At 42.3% G+C, this 9,963-nt stretch overlaps 1 long non-coding RNA gene across 1 annotated transcript; it reads left to right on the plus strand.

Moving 5' to 3' along the window:
* The first annotated feature begins 5,959 nt into the window (after positions 1-5,959).
* Positions 5,960-8,649, plus strand: LOC140529979 (uncharacterized). Its single transcript, XR_011975755.1, has 3 exons — positions 5,960-6,312; positions 6,425-6,589; positions 8,310-8,649. It is a non-coding gene; the product is annotated as an uncharacterized lncRNA (long non-coding RNA).
* The last annotated feature ends 1,314 nt before the right edge of the window (positions 8,650-9,963 follow it).

Genomic DNA, 9,963 nt, shown 5'->3' on the forward strand with positions numbered 1-9,963 from the left:
ACTTACGATCTAATGGGGGAGAAAACATACAAACAACTCTGTACAAACAAGATATAGAATAAATCAGTCAAAATAAACATTTATTATTACTATGCATCAGGCACTCTGCTAAGCCCTGGGGATACAAAGAAAGGCACAAGGCATCCTTTCTCTGCAGGGGATCAAGGTCTAATGGGGGAAACAAATGCAAATAAACAAATATGCAGGATAAGTTAGTTGGAGGGAAAGAATTAAGGTTAAGGAGCACTGGAAAAAATTCTGTAGATATGGGAAAGTAACAATGTGGGTCAATTTCCATTGATCTTTTCTGAGTCACATGGGGAAGAGGAGGTAATGGTAAATACCCATCTTTTCCCAAATATTTTGTATCCTTTTCAGATATATTGGAATCAATCCCTCCATGCCCTCAAATGTTTGAAAACCGTGATCTTTCTCAGTGTATTCTTGACCTAGTGTAAGAATGCTTTCCATCTTTCATAGAATCTCATAATGGAATCATTTTGGAAGGGACCTTGGGGGCCTATATCTGCACAAAAATTTGCCCTATTCCATCCCCAACAAGTGACCCTGCAGCTTTTCTTTTTAAATCTCCAGTGAAAGAAACTCATTCCGCTAGAAGGTAGCCCCTTCTGCTTCAGACAGTTTAGTTCTTAGGAAGTTCTTCCTTACATTGAACCCCCCAAATTTCCACCTCTTCTCCCACTTCTCCCACTTCTGCCTGTTGGTGTCAAACAGAATCATTTTAAAACCCCTCACTCCTCTCTAAACTCAGCTCATGCTCCATCTCCTACTTATAAGAAGACATTTCATTAGTGCTCCACTTCCAAAATAATTTTCTATGTTTATTATGTCTATATATGTGGAATTTCCCTAACTGAATATAATAAGTCCAAGGAGGGCAGGGACTATTTCATTTTTGTCTATATATCCCCAGGACCTAGCACAGAGTTTGGCAAGTAATAAGTGCTTTAGACATTCTTGTTGACTATGTTGCATAGTGAAAAGAGCTCTGGCTTTATAACGAGAACTTGGATTCAAATCCTGATACTTACTACCTGTGTAACTTCGGGACAGTCACTTAATCTCCTGGGCCTCGGTTTCCTCACCTGTAAAATGAGGGGGTTGGATGAGATGCCCTCTCAGGATCCCTTCCAGCTCTCAATCTATGGTCTCTCTGATTGATCGGTCCAACAAAAAGTCTTAGATTCGAGTATTCGTCATCGTGATGCTTAGTCCAAGTTTTTCTCCTTGCCCCTCTTCTTTCCTCTCCACCCACACCAAGGGAAAGTCAACAGAACTGGTCCTTCCTACTTCCATGCATCCTTCAGGTTAAATATTACCTCTCAGGGCTTCTATCACCCTGCAAAACTACCCTTCCTGTTCACTCTAACAGATTACATGGGAACATAAAAATGCTGGAGTGAGAAAGGAGGGAAAGGTTATGGGTTCTGTTTCCCAGGCTCCCTTCTTCCCCTGGCTCTGGGTTATTCTCTCTGACTCCCTCCAATGTCACTAAAGGCATCCAGTCTCCTCTGTGCTCAAGGGCCCCAGACAGGCCAGACTCATGAGCACAGCTTTGGGAGGCAATGACCTCTCCTATAATAAGCCATTAACTTTCTTCTCTGCTGGTTATGACAGAACATTATTGCCAACAAATGGCTGAAGAACCCCCACGCCAGCAAAAAGTCAAGGAATATTATTGAACTGATGTCAACAATGGAGGTAAGGCTGGCCCCTCCATGTGCAGGGAGTCTAGAGCCATCCCACAGGGTTGGGTTAGGGATGCTACTTAGGCTGCTCTTGGAATGAAAGGTGCTTTTGGGCTTTACCACTTGATTTGGTTGCCAAAAGAGTTGCCAGCTCAGTGACATTAAATCGAGAGGCTGCCGGCAGTGACCTTTAGATGGGGTTGCCTGGCCCAGAGCCCAAGAGGCAGGGCTGGGTTTCAAAAGCACAGCTTATGAACTTGCTGTGTTTATAGATGCTTCTTTCCCCCAACAAGTGCTGGAGGAGAATTGCAAAAGTTCATTGTCTCATGCTTGCATTTTTCCAAAATCCAAACTCCTTTCCAGGACAAAATATGCCTCTTTCTACAGGCTTGTACTTCAAGGAGTCTAGCTGAGGACAAGCAGAGTATCTTCAGTCCACAGACAATGACAGCTGGTTATGTAATAAATCAGGGAATTGCTGGCTCCCTGCTAGGGATCCAGAATGTATATTTTCGTTTTGGAAAGTTTAAGCCACAAAATCTTAGTTTCTCTATAGCTGGGCAGTGTTCCTTGAACAAAGGGTCTTCCTTCACTAGCTGAGTGGAAAATCCTGTAGGCTCCTAGGAAAGATATCTGCAGGGCTTCCAGACCACTGTCTTCGCTGAAGCCCAGTCATTGGACTCCTGAAATAACAAAAACGGAATCCCTTATTGCCTAAGGCTATGTGACAGTACAGTGTCACACCTGGGAAAGTCAGGACTTATATTGTTTCCATCTATTTCTTTAGAAAGTGAGCTACCTCCTTCCCTCCCTTCTTTGTGAAGGTGGGACTCAATCTCTCACTATGGGAGTGGAATATTGCACCAATAGCCATTCTCCAGGATGTTTTTCTCTTTCTTATTTTTTGTTACAAGGGATGGCTTGAAGGGGAGGGGAGGGGGATGTCGATATTCAGAAACGGAGGTACTAAAAAACCAAAAGATATCAATACAGATTTAAAAGGAAGAGGAAATGAAAAAGGAAAAGATGGAGAAGGGGGGAATAAATGCCTGAGGTCAGAGTTGGCAATAGAAGAGTGTTTGGGATTCAAGGTTCAATGGTCATAGATTCATTGCAAGAGGGACCTTCGAGGGTATCTAGTCCAACCTATTTAGGAATGAATTGAGGTCAGCAAGGAAAACCCAGGACAACATAAAGAGGTTTTTTAAAAGCTATATTGAAAAAAAGAGGAGGATGGAAGAAAGGATAGGGCCATTGGGAGTATGATGTTGAGCTGTGTCAAGACAGGCATAGCTTCAAAAACTAAGGAGGTGATAGTCCTGTTGTATCCTGCCTGCTCAGACCACATCTGGAAAACTGGGGGTCTGGGCTCGTCTTAGGAATATGACCTTGTTAAACTGCAGTGTCAAGAGCAGAGCCATCACACTGGTGAAGGAATCTGAGACCATGCCATATAAACAGGGGATGTTAGGACTCAAACAAGACATGAGAGCTGCCTTCAGATATCTAAAGGACTGTCCTGGAGGGGAGGGAACCTCCTTGTCCTGCCTGATCCCAGAGGACAGATCCAGGAGCTGTGAGTGGAGGTTACCAAAAGCCAACTTTAGGCCTGATGCCAGGAAAAATGTCTTAATAATTCTAGCTGACCAATCAAGGAGTGGGCTGCCTCTGGGAGGGGTGGGGGTGCAGTTGAGTCTCCATCACTGAAAGGTTTTAAACAGAAGTGAGGTGACTGTTTGACAGTTATCCCATGGTACAGATTCCTTTCAGGTGAGGGTTACATTACATGGCCAGGGATGTTCCTTCTAACTAAGATTCTGTGATTCTGGAATTAATTTTAGAGATCTTAGAAATCATCTAATCCAACTCTATTATTTTGCAGATGAGGAAACCAAAGATTTGTTATTAAGCCATTTTCCTTTTTTACAAAAAAAATGAATTTTATTGATATTTTTTTTTTAATATCACTAGAATTTCTTCCAGCATCCCTTGGCTTAGTGGTATAGTGGAACCAGCCTGAACCAGTGCAAACATTTTCCAGTTAAACATTTACTGTCATACTCCTTCCTCCATCTTACCCCTCCCAGAAAGCTATCCCATATAACAAAGACTATTTTAAAAGAAAAAATAAAGAGGAAGAAGAAACAACCCAGCAAAGTCAATCAATGCATTAAAAAAATCTGAAAATATATGCAGTGTACCACGCCACTTCTGCAAAAGAGGGGTGGGGAATGTCTTCTCTTATCTCTTCTTTTCTGTTGGGGTTGTTCAGTCATTTCAGTTATGTCTGAACCCCATTTGGGGTTTTCTTGGCAGAGGTACTGCAGTGGTTTGCCACTTTTTTTCTCCAGTTCATTTTATAGATGAGGAAACTGAGGTAAACATGATAAAGTGACTTACCCAGGGCCACGCAGCTAGGAAGTATCTGAGGCTGGATTTGAACTCAGGAAGATGAGCTTTCCTTGACTCCAGCCCTGGCATCAGTCAGCTGCCCCATCTTTCCTTTAATATCAAGCTTGTTCTTTGTCATTTATCAACATTCACTTTTGATTGATAGCTTTGTGGTTCTTTCCACTCACGTTGTTGAAGTCTACTGCTTACTTCACTCTGCATCCAGTGTGTGAATCTTTCCATGCTTCTCATATTTATTCATCATAGTGGTCATTTCCTTCAGCACTTTCCATTCCATTCATGAACCACAATTTGTTTTTTCATTCTCCCATTGATGGTCATCCAATTCTTTCCCATCACAAAAAGTGCAGATATAAATATTCTGATATATGTCAAGACTGTTAAGAGACTTTCCTAATGGTATATAGGTAGCAGTGCCAAAGCTCAAATTCGAACCCAAGCCTCTTGACTCAGAACCCTTACATCCAGATCCTTACATCAGTAACTCTTGTAAGAAGTAATTATTATTAGTAATTAGGATTCACCTCAATAGGTACATTATCATATTTGCTCTAAAGGATTTTTTATTAGTTGTTCAATTTATTATTAACACGTTGAAATGAGACTTTAAAGTTTTCAAGGTACTTTTATATATGCAAGTCTTAGTTTTCCTAGACCTAAACTTCACATGTATTGTCTTCTGTAAGTCTCTAAAAGACCCTATGAAGTAGATACAGGTATTATTTTCTCTGTTTTGTGGATGAAGAAATAGATGACCAGAGGTTATGTGACTCATCCATGGTCACAGAGCTAGGTGTCAGAAACAAGATGTGAATGCACGTCTTTCTTCCTGTCTTTATTTATATGCTATCTGTTACGTTGGGTAGCTAGGTAGTGCATTGGATAGAAACCTGGACCTGAAGTCAGAAAGACCCATTTTCTGAGTTCAAATCTGACCTCAGGCACTTACTAGCTGTGTGACCCTGGGCAAGTCCCTTAAGACAGTTTGCCTCAGTTTCCTCATCTGTAAAATGAGCTGAAGAAGGAAATGGCCAACCTCTCCCATACCTTTGCTAAGAAAACCCTTAATGGGGTCATGAAGAGCTGGACATGACTGAGCAATATCCGCTACTTTATAGTGCCAATGTTTGTTACAGCTGACCTCCATTTTTACCTGCAAACATAGGTTGTAATGATGAGGAATCTTACTTAGTGAACAACCAAGCTTCAGTATTTCACTAAGATATGATTCGGTCCTTCTGAAAGAGGCAAAAGTCTAAAACTATTCAATGTAAGAAGAGTTCTCTTGGCCTCCCAGATTACAGGAGAAGGGTTTACATTCCTGGCATATTTACTTAAGGATTCCATAGTAAGGCAGAGGAGGTCCCTGTTGGATGATTCCGTCAGAGGGGTTCAAACCCCAGTTAAATTGCAGTGGTTAGAGAGAGGGGGCATCATCCCTATTCACTCTGGCAGGCCATAGTTTAGAAAGCCCCATGCTTCAGGGAGGATGATATTCCACTGGCTTGTGGGAGAGTTGGTATCTTTCAAATCTGGGTCTGCAGAGACAACACAGATGGATTTATTTCTCTAGTTTTTGCTCCACATGCTATGTTTATCTATTGGAGACCACCGATGCGTAGCTACAGTTTCCCACACAGGACTGTCAGCAAAAAAAGGACATGTTAGGAGCTTTTTAAACCAAAGTCGCTTGGGAGGCACTTCTGGGCTGTGAGGAGGGGTCAAGAAGACACCAGAGGGTCAGGGGCCTAAACAGTTTTCCTTCTCCATAGAGCTTTCCTCCAGTGGGTGAAGAATGTCCTGCTCTCCTCCCCAGCCTTACTCCTTACCCATGAACAAAACAGAAACAGCTGGTGTGAGGGAAGGAGAGGTGGGCAAGACTGTCCCCTGAGCCTGGACCTTGACGTCTGCAGCTGAGCTAGACTTTTCTTTTTTGAAAGTTTTATGTCTATCTCTTATTGTACATCACATTCATTTCCAAATATACCCTCTTTCTACTCCCCTGTCCAGCTAACCTTCCCCTGTAACAAAGTTTAAAAAGGAAAATTATAGTTCAGTAAAATCAGCTACCACATTGATGTCACCTGGAAGCAAGTGCAGCATTCAAAACCCATAGCCCCCGCCTCTCCAGTTTTCTAAGAGATTCATTTTCTCTACTCTGGGACCAAGATTGGTCGTTAGAGTTAACATGGTACTCGATTTTGTCTGCTGCTTTTTCCGATTCAATGTCAGCTCCTTGGGGGAAGGTAATGTCTCATTTTTGTCTTTTCTCTTTGCATTGTTTTTGTCTTTGCAACCCACAGAGTCTGACAAATAATTATAATTAGAAGAAGAGGATGATGAAGAAGGAGGAGAAGAAGAGGCTCTTTTATTTTTTTCTTTTCTCCTGTGGATTCCCACCCCTACTTTCTGCTGCTACTTTCCCCCGATGTTCCACCTGAGAGGCTCTTCTCCTTGGCTACTGCAGAGTAAGACATACTGAGATTCCCTTTTATCCCCCTTGAGTTTTCTAAGAGTGTTCACTGTGAGAAACCATGGGGAAACATATCAAGTGGAGAGTAAAAATAATGTTTTTAAAGAGAGAGGGAGATAAGAAGTTCCAACAAATCCATAGGGAAAAGTCTATATTAATTCTATCCTTGGTCTGCACTGAGATAGGAGTAGCACTTGACTTGACGTTTCCTCCCTCACTGGTATCTTCTGGTCCTCGACCCTGCACAAGCCTCCTATCTCTCTCTCTCTCTCTCTCTCTCTCTCTCTCTCTCTCTCTCTCTCTCTCTCTCTCTCTCTCTCTCTCTTTCTCTCTTCTTAGGATTGATGCCCATGACTTTCCTATACCCCTGAGAGCCGCAGATACTTCTGTGTAGATCCCAGACCCCTTAGGGGATGGGATAAAACAAGGTGACCAAAGAAAAGTTACTGTAATGCAATGGACAGAATACTCCATATGGAGTGAGATGAAAATCTCAATTTAAATCCTGCAGCTGTCGCTTCCTCCCTGTGTAATCCTGGGGAAATAATTTCATCTCATGAAATCAGAGAGAGGGATGAGGGAAGGAAGAGAGAGAAGGAAAGAGCAGAAGGAAGAGAGAGAAGGATAGAGAGGAAGGAAGGAAGGAAGGAAGGAAGGAAGGAAGGAAGGAAGGAAGGAAGGAAGGAAGGAAGGAAGGAAGGAAGGAAGAAAGGAAGGAAGGAAGGAAGTAGGGAGGGAAGGGGGGAGGGAGACCTCACTGTGCTGAGCACCGTACTGGAGAAACAAATACAAAATAGTCCCAGGTTTCCAGAAACATATTCTAATAGGGGAGACAACACAAATAGGGAAGCAATGCCCAGAGAACAATATTTTTTTTTGTAGTTATATGGATGTAAGGTTGAGCCATATGGAAATAGACAGGCTCACCCTTCCAGGAGCCAGTATTATGTTTCTAAAACTAGAAGGATGAATGACAGATGGGGGGCAGAGGGTATATCCCAGGCATAATAGTAACTAGTATAGAGATGACTGGAGTTGAATTATATGACATCTAAATCCCTTTCCAGATTGAAATCTATGCTTCTAGAAAATCCTATAATCAAAGACTCTTATTGTAATGTTGACCCAAGATTCAGAGGGACTCTGAAACAGTGACAGATTCAAAGGAATGACTCCAAGAGACATTTTGGGAAGGAGATTATCGATAGGTCTTTGATAGATTTTTAGGCCACCTGGGGTAGGGGGAAGTGTTGGAAAGTGCTGGAAAGAGAAATTTGAAAGTCCTCTAAAGGAAGATAGTCATTTAAGTCACAAGAAGGAGGGAATTTCTCCCAAGAACAGAAGGTAGAGAGAGAACAGAAAAGGAAAGAATTGAGCCTTGGGCAATGCCAAACTAGGAACTGGAAGGAAAAAGAGCAACCAGAGGAGAGAACAGAGGGAAAGAACCAGGACTATTGTGTTCCACTTTCCAAAGGAAGGAGAGTTTCAAGGAGATGATGTTAACAGAGACTAAAAGAGAAGTAAAGGAAGGAAAAGACCAAGAAAAAAACTGACCACTGGATCTGGTTTTGAAGGGATTGCTGGTGAACTTTGAGAGTACTTCAGTGCAGTGCTGGGGCAAGCCAGAATACACATACCGCCAAGGTAGCTTTAATTAGGAATTTTGGAGAAGTCACAAGGACTGTGCTTTGCAGTATTATTTTTGTTTCTTCTAGTCTTGGAACATGCCATTCAGTCCTGGCACCAGAGGAGTTTGGACTTCAGAAAATTCCCAAAGGACTATGTTGCACGTGGTGAGACAGAAAGAAATACAGAAGCCAATGGAAAAGTGATGTGGGCCATGCTATTATGTAATCCCATGGAAGAGTCCCTTTGCTGTGGTGCATTGTGGGAGCCAACTACAAACACATCTGTGATTGAAGAGCCCACAAGGACAGGCAAGGAGGGAGGTGTTTATCAGCTGGGTTTGTTTATGAGGGGGAAAAAAAGATTATGAACTTGTAAATCTCCCAACCTTAAACTGGCCTGGCTTACACATCTAACTTAATTGGAAAACAGCAGGTGGGAATTCTCAAGGGTCAAAGATGTTGTCATGGGCAACACCTGCAGTTTCAAGAGACTAGGAGAAGAACTAGAGGCCAGGCTGGAGAAGGGATGAGGACAGGAATTCCTCTAAACAGAACCTCCACATTTGGAGAGCCTTTGGAGACAATAGAACAAGGTTTTTCCCTCATGCCTTCTATATCTCCTGTTTTATATTGTTTTATAGTTTGGGGTGGGAGTGGCTATAGATAGATCTGTGATATCATCAGTTCAAAGAATTCCCAGTGTGTGGAAACCCTCCCCAGGGCTGGGGATCAATAACTCATCTTTAAATCATAGAGGGGCACGCTATTTGGGCACCCTAAGAGGTCACACAGCTCAGTGACTGAGTCAGGATTTGATGCCTCGATGTTTCTAACTTTAAGCCAACACTCTACCCGCTGTGGCACCCTGATTCTCAATTTCCCCAAGTCAACACAAAATCACAGAATCTCAGTGTTGAAAGGGACCCCAGAGATCATAAAATCCAACCTATACTTGTAAAAGAATCCCCACTACAGTGATCCCACAAAGTGCCGATCCACATTCAATGGAAGAAAAGGAATCTGTACCTTCTTGAGTCAGCTCCTTCTACTTCTCCATAATTCTAATAGCTAAGAAGTTTCTGCCATATTCCTCTACTTATGTTTCCCTTGATTTCAAAGCACCAGGGAGGCTGTCATCGAAGGAGATGATGCTTCACAAAGAGCAAGCCTTTTCTTCCCCACATGAGCCTCAAAATCCTTCAGACCTGAGCCATTTAATTGCTAGTGGCTCACATCTGAGCCACCTCCACTCTCATTGCAAACACCCTAATTCAGACTCATCTTCTACCTAGACTTTAAATTTAGCACTTTAACTGGTCTTCTCTCTAATTCAACCATCGCCCAAAGGATCTTCCTAATGTACCACTTTCATTATATCACTCGCAAATTACATTATTGTTGATCAGTCATGTTTGACGCTTCATGACCCTATTACACACCAGACACTTCTATCCTCCACTATCTCTCAAAGTCTGTCAAGTTCACGTTTGTTGTTTCCATAACACTCTCTATCCATCCCATCCTCTGCCATCCTCTTTTCCTTTTGATTTCAATTTTTCCCAACATCAGGATCTTTTCTAATAGTCCCATCTTATCATTATGTGGCCAAAGTATTTAAGATTTAAGTTGGACCTTCTAGTGAATAGCCTGAATTAATTTATTTAGGTATTGCCTGCTTTGATCTCCTTGCTGTCCAAGGGACCCTCAAAAGTCTCCACCAGCATCACAATTCCAAAGTGTC

Source organism: Notamacropus eugenii, chromosome 2 (genome assembly GCF_028372415.1).
Source record: "Notamacropus eugenii isolate mMacEug1 chromosome 2, mMacEug1.pri_v2, whole genome shotgun sequence".
Taxonomy (NCBI): domain Eukaryota; kingdom Metazoa; phylum Chordata; class Mammalia; order Diprotodontia; family Macropodidae; genus Notamacropus; species Notamacropus eugenii.